The following is a 13960-nucleotide window of genomic DNA, read 5'->3' as shown; positions in this document are numbered from 1 at the left end:
ATCAGCATTCTTTTCTGTTTTTATTGCAGGACTTGGAACCCGACGCCAATCTTACATAGTGTATGAGCTCCAGTTCTAATAAGGACATAAAGGAACCTCTAGAAGAACCCGAACGCTTTCTCAGAAAAAGATTAAAAGCTAAAAATCAAGAGAAGGTTTCGGGTGATCCACCTCGAATGGCGGACCAACGTACCCTCATGGATTATCTACGACCTACCGTAGGTAACCTAGGCGCCGCTATCAATGCTCCGAATGTCGAAGCTAATAACTTCGAACTTCAGCCGCATTTGATACAAATGCTCCAAAACTCCGCAACCTTCCACGGGCTTGCGGACGAGGATCCCCATCTACATATCACCAATTTCTTAGAAATATGTGATACCTTTCGGATCAACGGAGCATCAAATGACGTCATCCGCCTCCGTATGTTTCCTTTCTCACTGAAAGACCGAGCGAAAGCTTGGCTCAACGCCCTCCCAGCTGGATCGGTAAACACCTGGGATGAACTAGCCCAAAAATTTCTATATAAGTATTTCCCTCCCGCTAAAACTGCTAAATTAATGACTGAAATTAATACATATTCACAAGAGGACGGGGAATCCTTATATGAAACTTGGGAAAGGTTCAAGGAGTTATTACGCAAGTGTCCGCATCACGGCCTTGCGATATGGCAACAAGTATCCACTTTCTATAATGGATTGTTGCCACACACAAGGCAGACACTTGATTCTAGCTCCGGGGGACTTTTAGGTAATCAACGCCCGCACGAAATATATAATCAAATTGAGGAAATTGCTCAAACCAATTTTCAATGGCACACCCCCCGGGGGAATAAATCTATTGCCCCAGGCGCCCATAAGGTCGATGAAAGCACTTCTTTACAAGCCCAAATCGAGGCCCTTTCTTCGAAAATAAAAAAAATGGAAATGACAAAAACAGTCTCGGTTATGGCTTGTGAAGGGTGTGGTGGGTCACATGAAAATTGGAGTTGTATGAAAGAAACGGACGATCAACAAGAAATGGTAAACTACATTGATAATAGACCTAGGTCGTCAGGTCCCCCAACGGGAACTTACAACCAAGGATGGCGAAACCACCCAAACCTTGGTTGGAGAGAACCTGGCAATAGTAGTAACCAACAAACCCAAGAAACAAACTTTCAACAACCAAGAAATGAGTCACAAAATTTCACTCAACAACAAAGTGGAAGAGAAAGGCTTGAAGATACTGTATCTCGCCTCATCTCCGACACTGAAAAGAAAAACTAGGAAAGATTTCTACAATTGGAATCAAATTTTAGAAATCAACAAGCTAGTATTCAAAACATAGAAAAACAATTAAATCAAATAGCTCAAAATTTTGTCGAGAGACCGCAAGGCGCATTACCTAGTAATACCGAAACAAACCCAAAAGCGCAAGTTCACCTCATCACACTACGAAACCGCACCGTAGGGCCTGCAGAAGTGCCGCCGCCAACCGAAGAAACAATACCCACACCTCTGCAGGAGAAGAACTCCCCTCCATCACCAGAGCTTACCAAAGCTCCTCGCGTTCCGTACCCCGGTAGGTTAATTCGTCAAAAGACCAATGAGCAATTCGCAAAATTCGAAAGTCTATTAAAACAATTGCATGTCAATATTCCTTTTATCGATGTCCTAACCCAAATGCCCAAATACTCTAAATTCATGAGGGACTTCCTTACGCATAAAAAGAAAATTGAAAATTTGCAATTAGTCAATTTAGGCGAAGAATGCTCTGCACTCGTACTCAATAAACTTCCCCAAAAGAAAATCGATCCCGGAAGCTTCACGATTCCCTGTTCAATAGGGGAATCCCCCGTTCGTAATGCTCTAGCCGACCTTGGGGCTAGCATTAACCTCATGCCCTCATCTATGTTTAAAAGACTCGGCTTGGGAACCACGAGTCCCACAAAAATGAGCATACAACTCGCTGATCGTTCCGTCAAATTTCCACAGGGTGTCATCGAAAACGTTTTGGTAAAGGTAAGCAGATTCGTCTATCCAGCCGACTTTGTCATACTAGATGATGTGCGTGAAGTGTGTTATATTTTTTTATGAGTATTTAAGCCCCTTTTAACACTTTTAGCCAAGTTTTAAATTTATAAAACACGATATTTACTAACACTAAACACACATATGGGCAAGTGCACCCATCGTGGACGTAGTATAGTGTTGGTAAGATACCGAGGTCGTCCAAGGACACAAGAGCTTTTAATACCGGTTTATCCTCAACGTCTAATCAAATCAAAAGGTTAGAAAAATGTTTTAAACTAAGAAAATAAAAAAACTAACTAAATGCTGAAAATAAAAATAAAATAAAAACAGATAGACAAGATGAATCACTTGGATCCGACACGTGTATTAGTATAACCTTTGATTATTTTTGCACTTTTGCACTTGTTTAAGAGATTATCTTAGTTATTGTAGTAGGCCCCTCTTTTGAAGGCGACGTTACCCTCAACCCAGTAGTTTGAGTCAGCAAGGATACAATCCTAAAGGGTCGGATTATTGAAAGATAATGAATTAAGTTATTAATGCAAATTGTGGTAGGCCCCGCTTCTGGCGGTGACGTTACCCTCGGCTAAGTAGTCTGAGTCAGCAGGGATACAGTCCTAAATAGCCGGGTTATAGTATTAATAGTAGTTAACTTATGAGGGGGTTAAAGAGTTTGGATCCCCGCCATCCAATACCTATGGGCATTGAAGGAGATCCTACTAAATTTGACCCAGGTCCCAAGCAGGACCTCTAAACGCTGAACAAGGGCAAGACCCTTACCAAACCGTTCCCTTAACCCCCGACCAGGTAGCCAACATACCTCCATATAGACCGTGGAGATATGAATGGTGAAAATCTTTTATTTTATATAGACAGTAAAATAATGCCAAGACACCACGGACAAACGATAAGGAAAGATCACCTTCAACATAAGTAACTAGTTATTAAAGTCATTAATACAAAACCAAATAAAAAGTGCAAAAGATTAAAAATAAAAAGTATTATACTAAACACTTGTCTTCACCAAGTGATGTAAGAGACTTAGGCAAACATGGCCTTGATTGTCAAGAACTCTTACGATCAATCTTGGATCCCGAGACGACTCACACACTCTATGATGGACAATGGATGATGGTGGTGGATGATGGTGTTATGGTGGTGGTGGGTGGTGGATGAAGTGTGAGAGAGGTGGTGTGCCAAGGGATGAGAGAGAATGAAGCCAAGCTCCTCTATTTATAGGCTGAACAGAAGGCTGGACACGGCCCCGTGCCCGTCTGACATTCTCTCACTTCATTAATTGTAATTGCGAATTACAATTAATGCGCCTGGTGTACTTTCACCACGCCCCCGTGCTCGCTGGACACGGCCCCGTGGTGGGCAATAGAAGCTTCTACTGGTTTGTCTTTTCTGCTGCTTCCTGGGCACGCCCCCGTGTTCGCTGGACACGGGGCGTGTTCAGACTCTGTTTCTTCTCCTTTACCTTGGGAGATGCCGTTGAGGGTCCGGGCAGTCCACTTTTGTTCCTTTTCTTGTATTTATGGTAGAATTAACTATCTTTTTGCTTCTTTTGTGATTTTGAGCTCATTTCATCCTGAAAATACAAAAGGAAGACAAAAACACTCTTTTTCCAACATTAGTACTTAAAAAGGGTTAGTTTTATGCCTTAATTGATGTGATTTATATGTTGCATTTTACACACATCAAATACCCCCACACTTGAACTTTTGCTTGTCCTCAAGCAAAACTCTTTAAATGTGGCTTACACTCCCAAATGGAATAGGTAGAAGAGAAGTTTTTTTTTTTTTTTTAGCTTGTCCTAGAGTGTCGGGAATCCAAGGTTTTTATAGGTTTTATTTTTATTTATTTACAATCCTATTCGTTATGATTTATTTTGAACTTTTCATAAGATGAATTACTTATTTGGGCATAGCATGCCTTATTAAAATTCCATATATATACAAGTTCACATACCTCACGGGAGATCACTCAACACTCGGCCGAAGGTGTATATTTTAGTGAATCACTCGAGAGCGGCACGGAACTTACGTCTTCCATAGGCTTGCCAAGCAATCAATCCTCCTCCTTTTTAACTTTTTACCTTTGTAAATATCAAGAGGACTTTTGGGGTGAAGGCTTGGGTTTAAAGGTGGGTGGTTGGTTAGTGGTTAGTAAAAAGGGCGAAAATCGTAACAAGCGTCGGTTTTCGTGAAGTACCTTGTTTTTAGTGACTTTTTATTTTGAAGTATTTCTCCAAACAAGCTTTTGTAGCTTTTGTTTGTTTTTGACTTCATCATCATCATTTTTTTTAAACGTCACATAAAAAGGTGAGTTTACGAAAAAGCGAACTTGTTACTAAAATAAATAAACAAATTAAAAAGGTTTTTTGGTGGGTAAAAATGGTTTTGGGGTAATGAAATGAAAGGTTTAGGCTCAAAGGGGCTATCTAGGGGGATTTTGGGTAGGTAAAAAAATGAAAAATAATGGTTTTGAAAGAAAAATGGTTAGTCCTAATGCCTCCATCATTTACTTACTTGGGTTTAAGTTGGTAAGGACCGAGAATGTATCGTCGTGGCAAGTTCTAGATTTGTAAAGACCGAGCGGCTATTCACACAAGAAACGAAAAATGAGCATTTAATCTAAATATGTGTATTTTTATGCTCAATAAAGGCTCAAAACTCACTTTTGTGGGAATGGGTTTTTAATGTGACCAAGCATATATAATCGAATTTTTAACTAGACTTGTTATACCGTTTCATAATTTTCTTATGTTGGTTCTTTTTTTATCACGACGCTATCGGTTGTAAACTTGTAAAAATATAACCTTTTTAGAACTTGTTATTCCCAACTTAAACTAAGACAAGTAAATAAAAAAAATGAAAAATTTTTTGAAAAAATTTGGGGTGTTTAGCGGTTCCAATAGAGTTTTGTGTAAGGCTTGTGTTTAGGATTTTGCAAAATTTCAAGGTTTTAGCATCCCCCCCACACTTAAATTACACATTGTCCTCAATGTGTCCAAAAATAATGTTTTTGGTTGATTAGAATGTGTAAAAGTGGATTTAAAAGCAAAGGTTTATGTTACTGGCAGGCTGGACACGGCCCCGTGCCCATTGGACACGACCCCGTGGTGAACTGCCAGTAACGATAACTTACAGAAGGTGAACACGGGGGCGTGTCGGCTGGACACGACCTCGTGTCTGGCAAAAAATTGCAGGTCAGTAGCCAAACAGCAGATCTGGGAGATGAACACGGGGGCGTGTCGGCTGGACACGTCCCCGTGTGGACAGTCTGTTAGCCTGAAAAATAGGTTTTGTCTCCCGGTTTCTCCATCATGGGGCTGCAAGTGCTAATGTTTAGCACTCTAACCCTTGCATTGCACCTGTTTAAACACTAAATACCAACCAAACAAGCACAAACCATCCTAAATTACCATCGTCAAGCATCATCCAAACATAAAGTAAAAATAAAACAAAGATAAAAAGTAGTTAGAGAAAGTAAATTGTTCGACAAATGGCACGCAGGCCATGAATTGTTTGATAGATAGAAGGGCACTTAAACCTGTGGGCTCATCACCAACCAGCCCCTTGTTCCTCCAAGCCTCCTACTCCATGTCTTCATCACTACCATCACCTCCACCCCCGTGCCTCGCCATGTACTCCCGGATGCTACCGATATCATCTTGTATATCGTTAATGTTGCGTTCGATAGCTCCAACCCGGAGGTGTGTGTTGTTGGCGAGATTGTAGGTGTTCCTTGTGCACATGAGGTTTTCCTGCAAAAGATCATGTAAACTTTGAAAGTTAGGAAAACCACCTCCTTGAGAGGAGGATTGGCCCGCATCGCCTTGGGGTGGGTACTGAAAATGGGGAGGTGGTGCATGAAGAACTAGAGCCTCCTGCGGGTTCCATGCGTAGCATTGCGTCCTTTGAAAGCTCACCGTCCCATCCTCCGCTTCATAAAGCAAGTTCATGGCTCGGAAAATGTGGTAATCAACCCGTCCTGACCATGGACTCCTTTCGAAGGACCTTGGGATATTCGTGAAGTGCTTGAAAAGACGGTACACCCATCCTCCGAAAAAGATTGGTGTAGGAGCATGAGCAAGGCGGTTCAAGTGCATGTTTCGCAGTAGGAGGTAAGGAACATCGAGAGACTTCTGGTTATGGATGCAGTGAAGGACAACCAAATCTTTCAACCCAACAACGCCACTACTGTCATGGCGTTGGTTCAGCGAGTACGTGAGGAGCCTGTGGATGTAGCGGTATAACGGGTCCCTCAGTTTGGTGCTTTTGGTGCTGCTTGGGTTGTAGATTCCTTCACCTATTTGAGCCCATGCGGCTTGGCATTCAGTTGCATCCAAGTCTCGTAATCCTCCTGTATTCTCTTCACTCCCCGCTTCCTCTTCACTATATAGCCCAATGATGGCTCCAAACTGTGCCATGGAGGTTCTAAATGTGGTCCCTCCACATCGAAACTCGACCGCCTCATGGTCAAACGGTTCGCGCCTCGAGTTGAAAATGAAGGTGCTGTAGAACTCCATCGTGCATTGATGCACCGACCGTAGTCGGGTGGTCAATGCGACATGCAGTGGACCCCTCACAATGTTGTTGAAGCGGTCAAGTTGGTTCACCATGGTTAGCAAATCAGTACACGCCCGCCTTGGGTACTCTTCCGGTCTTGTTTGTAGAACCTCGTACCGTGCCCTAGCGTCCAGTTCATTTGCGTTAAACCTTGTGAATTTCGACATCTGAAAAGAATACATAAAAAGTTAGTACGAAACAAGGAAAATCAGAGTGAAACTGCAAACAGTGGGCTGGACACGGCCCCGTGTTCAGCGGACACGACCCCGTGTCCAGGCGTCTGTAACCCAAAAATTCCATTTTTCGCCCCGGTTTCGAAAACCTGAAAATTTTTAGCCCAACAGTGGCGGTTTCCCCCGAAAATGAAACCCTAAGTGTCATTTTTCCCAAAACAAACCGTTTATCCTTTCAATTTCGTGTTTTTCGGTTTAAGAACAAGGGTTTGGGGTTTTATTTGGAAATCGGACAAATCTATCAACAATACATGCCTAGTTACTTTCTACTACTCTAATCTAAACTACTACTAACAAATTTCATCAAAAATTTTGAGTTCGATCCGGATGAACATGAAGAACCCTAGATTTTTCCCCAATTTTTGATGTTTTAACTACATGCAAGTAACTAATCTAACTACTAATGAAGATAGAATCATACCTTGACGTTGTTAGATTCGGTGGTGACGTTGAAAAACTACAGAAAATCGCCTTAAACCAGAGAGTTTTCGGCTAAACGGGGCGTGTGGAATGGTGTAACTGATAGGAAAAGAGGGTTTTATCCCGACAGTTGCCTCGACACGGCCCCGTGTCCAGCGGACACGGCCCCGTGCCGGGCAAAGTTTTTGAAAAATATATTTTTTTTTGTGCTCGTGTGCATGCCCCTTATTTCCGAAAAATGGTTAGACGATTTACCGGTTTTTTAAACGTACACTTACCTGTAACATGTCGGGTATGAGTTTATTCGTTAACCGTCTGAAGTGAGATCTCCTCTTCCTCATCCTCAATGGATCCTCGGTAGAGTTTCAGCCGTTGGCCATTGACTTTAAATGGTGTCCCATTTCGAGTTTTAATCTCTACTGCACCGTGTGGAAAAACATGGGTGACGGAAAAAGGTCCTGACCACCTAGATTTTAACTTACCAGGAAATAATCGAAGTCGTGAATTAAACAATAGAACTTGGTCTCCAACCCGAAATTCATTAGATTTAATATATTTATCATGCAAATTTTTCATTCTTTCTTTATAAATTTCGGAGTTAGAATATGCATAATTCCTAAGTTCGTCTAATTCGTTTATTTGACAAAATCGATTTTTACCGGCATTTTCCAAATCTAAGTTTACGTTTTTTATTGCCCAGTAGGCTTTGTGAGCTATTTCTACTGGCAAGTGACAACTTTTTCCATAGACGAGTTTATATGGGGTTGTGCCTATAGTGGTTTTATAAGCAGTTCGAAAAGCCCATAAAGCGTCGTCTAATTTGTCGGCCCATTCTTTTTTATTTATTCCTACGGTTTTTTCAAGTATTCGTTTTAAACCTCGATTAGTCACTTCGGCTTGCCCATTTGTTTGAGGATGATATGCCGTTGAGACCCGGTGATAGACCCCATACCTTGTTAATATTTTTTCGAGTTGATGATTGCAAAAATGGGTACCTCTATCACTTATCAAAGCCTTTGGTGTCCCGAAACGAGAGAACAACTTTTTCAGAAATTTTACCACTACTCTTCCATCATTTGTTGGAAGAGCCTCGGCCTCTGCCCATTTAGACAAGTAATCGACTGCCACAAGTATATATTTGTTTCCCTTTGAAGGTGGGAAAGGTCCCATGAAATCGAGTCCCCACACATCAAAGATTTCACAGACGAGAATGCCATTTTGAGGCATCTCGTTTTTGGAAGAAATATTACCTGTTCTTTGGCTGGCATCGCATGTCTTTACAAGGTTTTGTGCATCCTTGTAAATGGTCGGCCAGTAAAATCCTGAATCAAATACCTTTCGTGCGGTACTTGCGGCACCATGATGTCCTCCGTATGGACCTTCATGACAATGATGGAGAATTCTTCGTGCTTCATTACCATAGACACACCTTCGGATGAGCTGGTCGGCACACATTTTGAAAAGATAGGGGTCTTCCCAAAAGTAATGCTTTACATCAGCAAAGAATTTTTTTCTTTGATGATGTGGCCATCCTTTGGTGACTATACCGCTAGCTAAGAAATTAGCGTAGTCGGCATACCATGGTTCTTGTCTACTTTCCATCATTTCCAAGGATTCCGTGGGAAATTTCTCGTTGATTTGCTTGTCTCTGGTTGTCTCCAAAGTTGGGTCTTCTAAGCGTGAGAGATGATCTGCAGCAGTGTTTTCTGCTCCTCTTTTGTCCTTGATTTCAATGTCAAATTCTTGGAGGAGTAGAATCCATCTTATCAAACGGGGTTTTGCGTCTTGCTTCTTGAAGAGGTACCTGATGGCTGCATGGTCTGTATAGACTATTGTTTTAGAAAGAACAAGATAAGAACGAAATTTATCAAAAGCAAATACCACCGCTAGTAATTCTTTTTCTGTAGTTGTATAATTTTCTTGCGCATCATTAAGAGTTTTACTAGCATAATAAATTGGGTGGAAATATTTTTCTTTTCTTTGTCCCAAGACTGCTCCAACAGCGAAGTCACTTGCATCGCACATGATTTCGAAAGGAAATTTCCAATCTGGCGCTATCATGATAGGTGCATTGACTAGCATTTCCTTGAGGGTTAGAAATGCTTGATTGCATTCCTTGTCAAAGATGAAGGGTGCATCTTTTTCAAGTAATTTTGTTAGAGGCCTTGAAATTTTTGAAAAGTCCTTGATAAACCTTCTATAAAATCCGGCATGTCCTAGGAAACTTCTGATTGCTCGCACGGAGGATGGAGGAGGTAATCGAGAAATGGTCTCTATTTTTGCTCGATCAACTTCCATTCCTTCGCTTGAGATTTTGTGACCGAGTACTATTCCCTCTGTTACCATGAAATGGCATTTTTCCCAGTTAAGGGCGAGGTTAGTTTCCTCACATCGGGATAGCATTCGTTCAAGATTATCGAGGCATTGGTCATATGAGTCTCCAAAGATGGAAAAGTCATCCATGAAGACTTCCATTGTCTTTTCGATCATATCATGGAAAATGGCGACCATACAACGTTGGAATGTTGCAGGCGCATTACATAGACCGAATGGCATGCGTCAATATGCAAAAGTTCCGTAGGGACATGTGAAAGTTGTTTTCTCTTGGTCTTCTGGTGCTATCGATATTTGAAAGTAACCTGAAAAACCATCTAAGAAACAATAAAATTTATGACCGGATAATCTTTCTAACATTTGATCAATGAAGGGCAAAGGAAAGTGGTCTTTCCTAGTCGCTTCATTTAATCGCCTATAATCTATACAGACTCTCCATCCTGTGACGGTTCTCGTTGGTATTAATTCGTTTTTCTCATTAGTTATTACCGTCATACCTCCTTTCTTTGGGACTACTTGAACGGGACTTACCCACGGGCTATCGGAGATAGGGTAGATTAGTCCGGCGTCGAGTAGTTTGATGACTTCATTCTTAACCACTTCTTGAACATTGGGGTTCACTCTTCGTTGTGGTTGAATTACCGTCTTGTAGTCATCATTCATTAAAATTTTGTGCGTGCACATGGAAGGGCTTATTCCTTTAATATCTACAAGCTTCCAAGCGATCGCGTTTTTGTGTTTTTTAAGTAGGTTAACTAATTTCTCTTTTTCTATATTACTTAATTTAGATGAAATAATTACGGGTAAACTACCTTCTTTGCCTAGAAAAGCATATTCCAAACCTTTAGGAAGTTCTTTGAGCTCAATGGGTGGGTCTTTAGAAGACACCTTATTTTGTGGCTCATCTAGATCAAGAACCTTAAAGGTTTGTTCTATGGCTATCTCTTCCTCGACAAAGTGGTCCTCTTCGTTGGTTGTATCGGGTGGTTCAACTTCATCTTCAATTAGGGGGTCATTGTTGCCAAAAGGATATTTCATTGAGCGCTCAAGATCTATGCTCCTTTTGAATGCCCCTAATTGAAGAGGTAGATTGTTGAATTTCCGGTTTTTCAAAGCTCTATGAGTTTGTACAAAAGGTTTTCCCAAGACTAAGGGGGCGTCATCTAGGATGACGAAGTCGGTTGGGATTACCATTTGATTTGTTTGAACCAAAACATCTTCAACTACACCGATTGATTTTATTACTTTCCGATTGGATAGAAAAATGGGTATTTGAAGTGGAGCAAAATCACTAATACTTAATTTTTCGAAAATGTAGTTAGGCATTATGTTAACACAAAGATCTTTATCAATGGTGATATTACTAATAAATGAATTTTGAAAGAAACATGGAACCGGTGTAATGTTAATTTCAAAAGGATCTTCTTTTATTAGCGAGGTTTGATCATTAGTTAACTTAACACTTACTAAGTCTTTGATTTTAGCACTAGTGTTTAACTCTTTTAAAAACTTAGCATGAGGGGTTATTAAACAATGATTTTCGAAAGTAGGTGACAAGAGGTTAATTTCTTCAAAATTAGACTCTTCTTGAATTTTAACATTATCGGACTCACCATTTTCGTTGTTTAACTCATGTGTCGGTTTTTCACTTTCTTGTTCTTCCATTTTTACACTTTCAACTATCTTTACGTTATTAACATTTTTTAACTCTTCTCTTGCGCGGGACTCCTCTTCCCTTGCGCGAGATTCTTTTATGCAACGTTCAATAGTTTTAATGTGTTCTAATATCCTATTAGTTACTTCGGTGAGATTGAAAGAATTTGGATCCTCAAAGCTTGAATCCGGTTGCTCGATCCTTGGTTCCTCATAATACTCATATGAAGTAGATGGTTCACACCATTGTTCTTCACTGTAAGTATATGATGGATAAGGGTCGAAACTTTGTTCTTCATAGTACTCATATGAGGTGGGTTGTTCACGCCATGGTTCCTCATAGTAAGAGTATGAAGATGGTGGCTCATATCTTGAATCTCCAAAGTATGAGTATGAAGGCTCATACCTTGGTTCATCAAAATATGAGTATGAGGGAGGAGGTTCATACCTTTGGTCTTCATAGGATGTGTATGAAGTTGATGGCTCGTACCTGGGCTCCTCATAGTAGTTGTATGAATTGGATGGTTGATATGAAGTATTATATTGAACCGAGCGTGCGTTACGACAATTAGTGCAATAATTACCCCTATAATCATCCTCATCATAGGTGTAGTTGTAACCTCTTGAGTATTGATCCATAAGAATCACTCAACAGATCACAACTGAGTCTCGGGACCAGAAAACAAAAATAAAGACGGAAACAGAAGCTGGACACGGCCCCGTGTTGAGTGAACACGGCCCCGTGTTCAGGGACTGTATCTGGGCGTTTTAATTAAAGTTACTGGTCACATTGAGCACGGGGGCGTGTTCAGTGAGCACGGCCCCGTGTTCAGACTCTGTATCTGGGTATCTACTCTAAAAATATGCAGCACGGGGGCGTGTTCAGCGAGCACGGCCCCGTGTTCAGGCTACTGTAAATGCAAAACTAAACTAAAATGCAGAAAAATGCGCGCGTTTTAAAAAAAAAATTTGAAAAACTGATTAGGCCGTGGATTTTAAGCTTTCTTAAAATCCTTGTGTCCCCGGCAGCGGCGCCAAAAACTTGATGTGCGTGAAGTGTGTTATATTTTTGATGAGTATTTAAGCCCCTTTTTACACTTTTAGCCAAGTTTTAAATTTATAAAACACGATATTTACTAACACTAAACACACATATGGGCAAGTGCACCCATCGTGGACGTAGTATAGTGTTGGTAAGATACCGAGGTCGTCCAAGGACACAAGAGCTTTTAATACCGGTTTATCCTCAACGTCTAATCAAATCAAAAGGTTAGAAAAATGTTTTAAACTAAGAAAATAAAAAAAACTAACTAAATGCTGAAAATAAAAATAAAATAAAAACAGATAGACAAGATGAATCACTTGGATCCGACACGTGTATTAGTATAACCTTTGATTATTTTCGCACTTTTGCACTTGTTTAAGAGATTATCTTAGTTATTGTAGTAGGCCCCTCTTTTGAAGGAGACGTTACCCTCAACCCAGTAGTTTGAGTCAGCAAGGATACAATCCTAAAGGGTCGGATTATTGAAAGATAATGAATTAAGTTATTAATGCAAATTGTGGTAGGCCCCGCTTCTGGCGGTGACGTTACCCTCGGCTAAGTAGTCTGAGTCAGCAGGGATACAGTCCTAAATAGCCGGGTTATAGTATTAATAGTAGTTAACTTATGAGGGGGTCAAAGAGTTTGGATCCCCGCCATCCAATACCTATGGGCATTGAAGGAGATCCTACTAAATTTGACCCAGGTCCCAAGCAGGACCTCTAAACGCTGAACAAGGGCAAGACCCTTACCAAACCATTCCCTTAACCCCCGACCAGGTAGCCAACATACCTCCATATAGACCGTGGAGATATGAATGGTGAAAATCTTTTATTTTATATAGACAGTAAAATAATGCCAAGACACCACGGACAAACGATAAGGAAAGATCACCTTCAACATAAGTAACTAGTTATTAAAGTCATTAATACAAAACCAAATAAAAAGTGCAAAAGATTAAAAATAAAAAGTATTATACTAAACACTTGTCTTCACCAAGTGATGTAAGAGACTTAGGAAAACATGGCCTTGATTGTCAAGAACTCTTACGATCAATCTTGGATCCCGAGACGACTCACACACTCTATGATGGACAATGGATGATGGTGGTGGATGATGGTGTTATGGTGGTGGTGGGTGGTGGATGAAGTGTGAGAGAGGTGGTGTGCCAAGGGATGAGAGAGAATGAAGCCAAGCTCCTCTATTTATAGGCTGAACAGAAGGCTGGACACGGCCCCGTGTCCGCTGGACACGGCCCCGTGCCCGTCTGACATTCTCTCACTTCATTAATTGTAATTGCGAATTACAATTAATGCGCCTGCTGTACTTTCACCACGCCCCCGTGCTCGCTGGACACGGCCCCGTGGTGGGCAATGGAAGCTTCTACTGGTTTGTCTTTTCTGCTGCTTCCTGGGCACGCCCTCGTGTTCGCTGGACACGGGGCGTGTTCAGACTCTGTTTCTTCTCCTTTGCCTTGGGAGATGCCGTTGAGGGTCCGGGCAGTCCACTTTTGTTCCTTTTCTTGTATTTATGGTAGAATTAGCTGTCTTTTTGCTTCTTTTGTGATTTTGAGCTCATTTCATCCTGAAAATACAAAAGGAAGACAAAAACACTCTTTTTCCAACATTAGTACTTAAAAAGGGTTAGTTTTATGCCTTAATTGATGTGATTTATATGTTGCATTTTACA

General features: G+C 41.0%; 1 non-coding gene across 1 annotated transcript; it reads right to left on the bottom strand.

Moving 5' to 3' along the window:
* Positions 1-554: 554 nt before the first annotated feature.
* LOC118486919 lies at positions 555-661 on the bottom strand. Its single transcript, XR_004880086.1, has one exon. It is a non-coding gene; the product is annotated as a small nucleolar RNA R71 (small nucleolar RNA).
* Positions 662-13960: the final 13299 nt, after the last annotated feature.

This window comes from Helianthus annuus, chromosome 14 (genome assembly GCF_002127325.2).
Source record: "Helianthus annuus cultivar XRQ/B chromosome 14, HanXRQr2.0-SUNRISE, whole genome shotgun sequence".
Lineage (NCBI taxonomy): Eukaryota > Viridiplantae > Streptophyta > Magnoliopsida > Asterales > Asteraceae > Helianthus > Helianthus annuus.
Note: the sequence above shows the minus strand (reverse complement) of the source record. Positions and strands in the feature narration are given on the sequence as shown.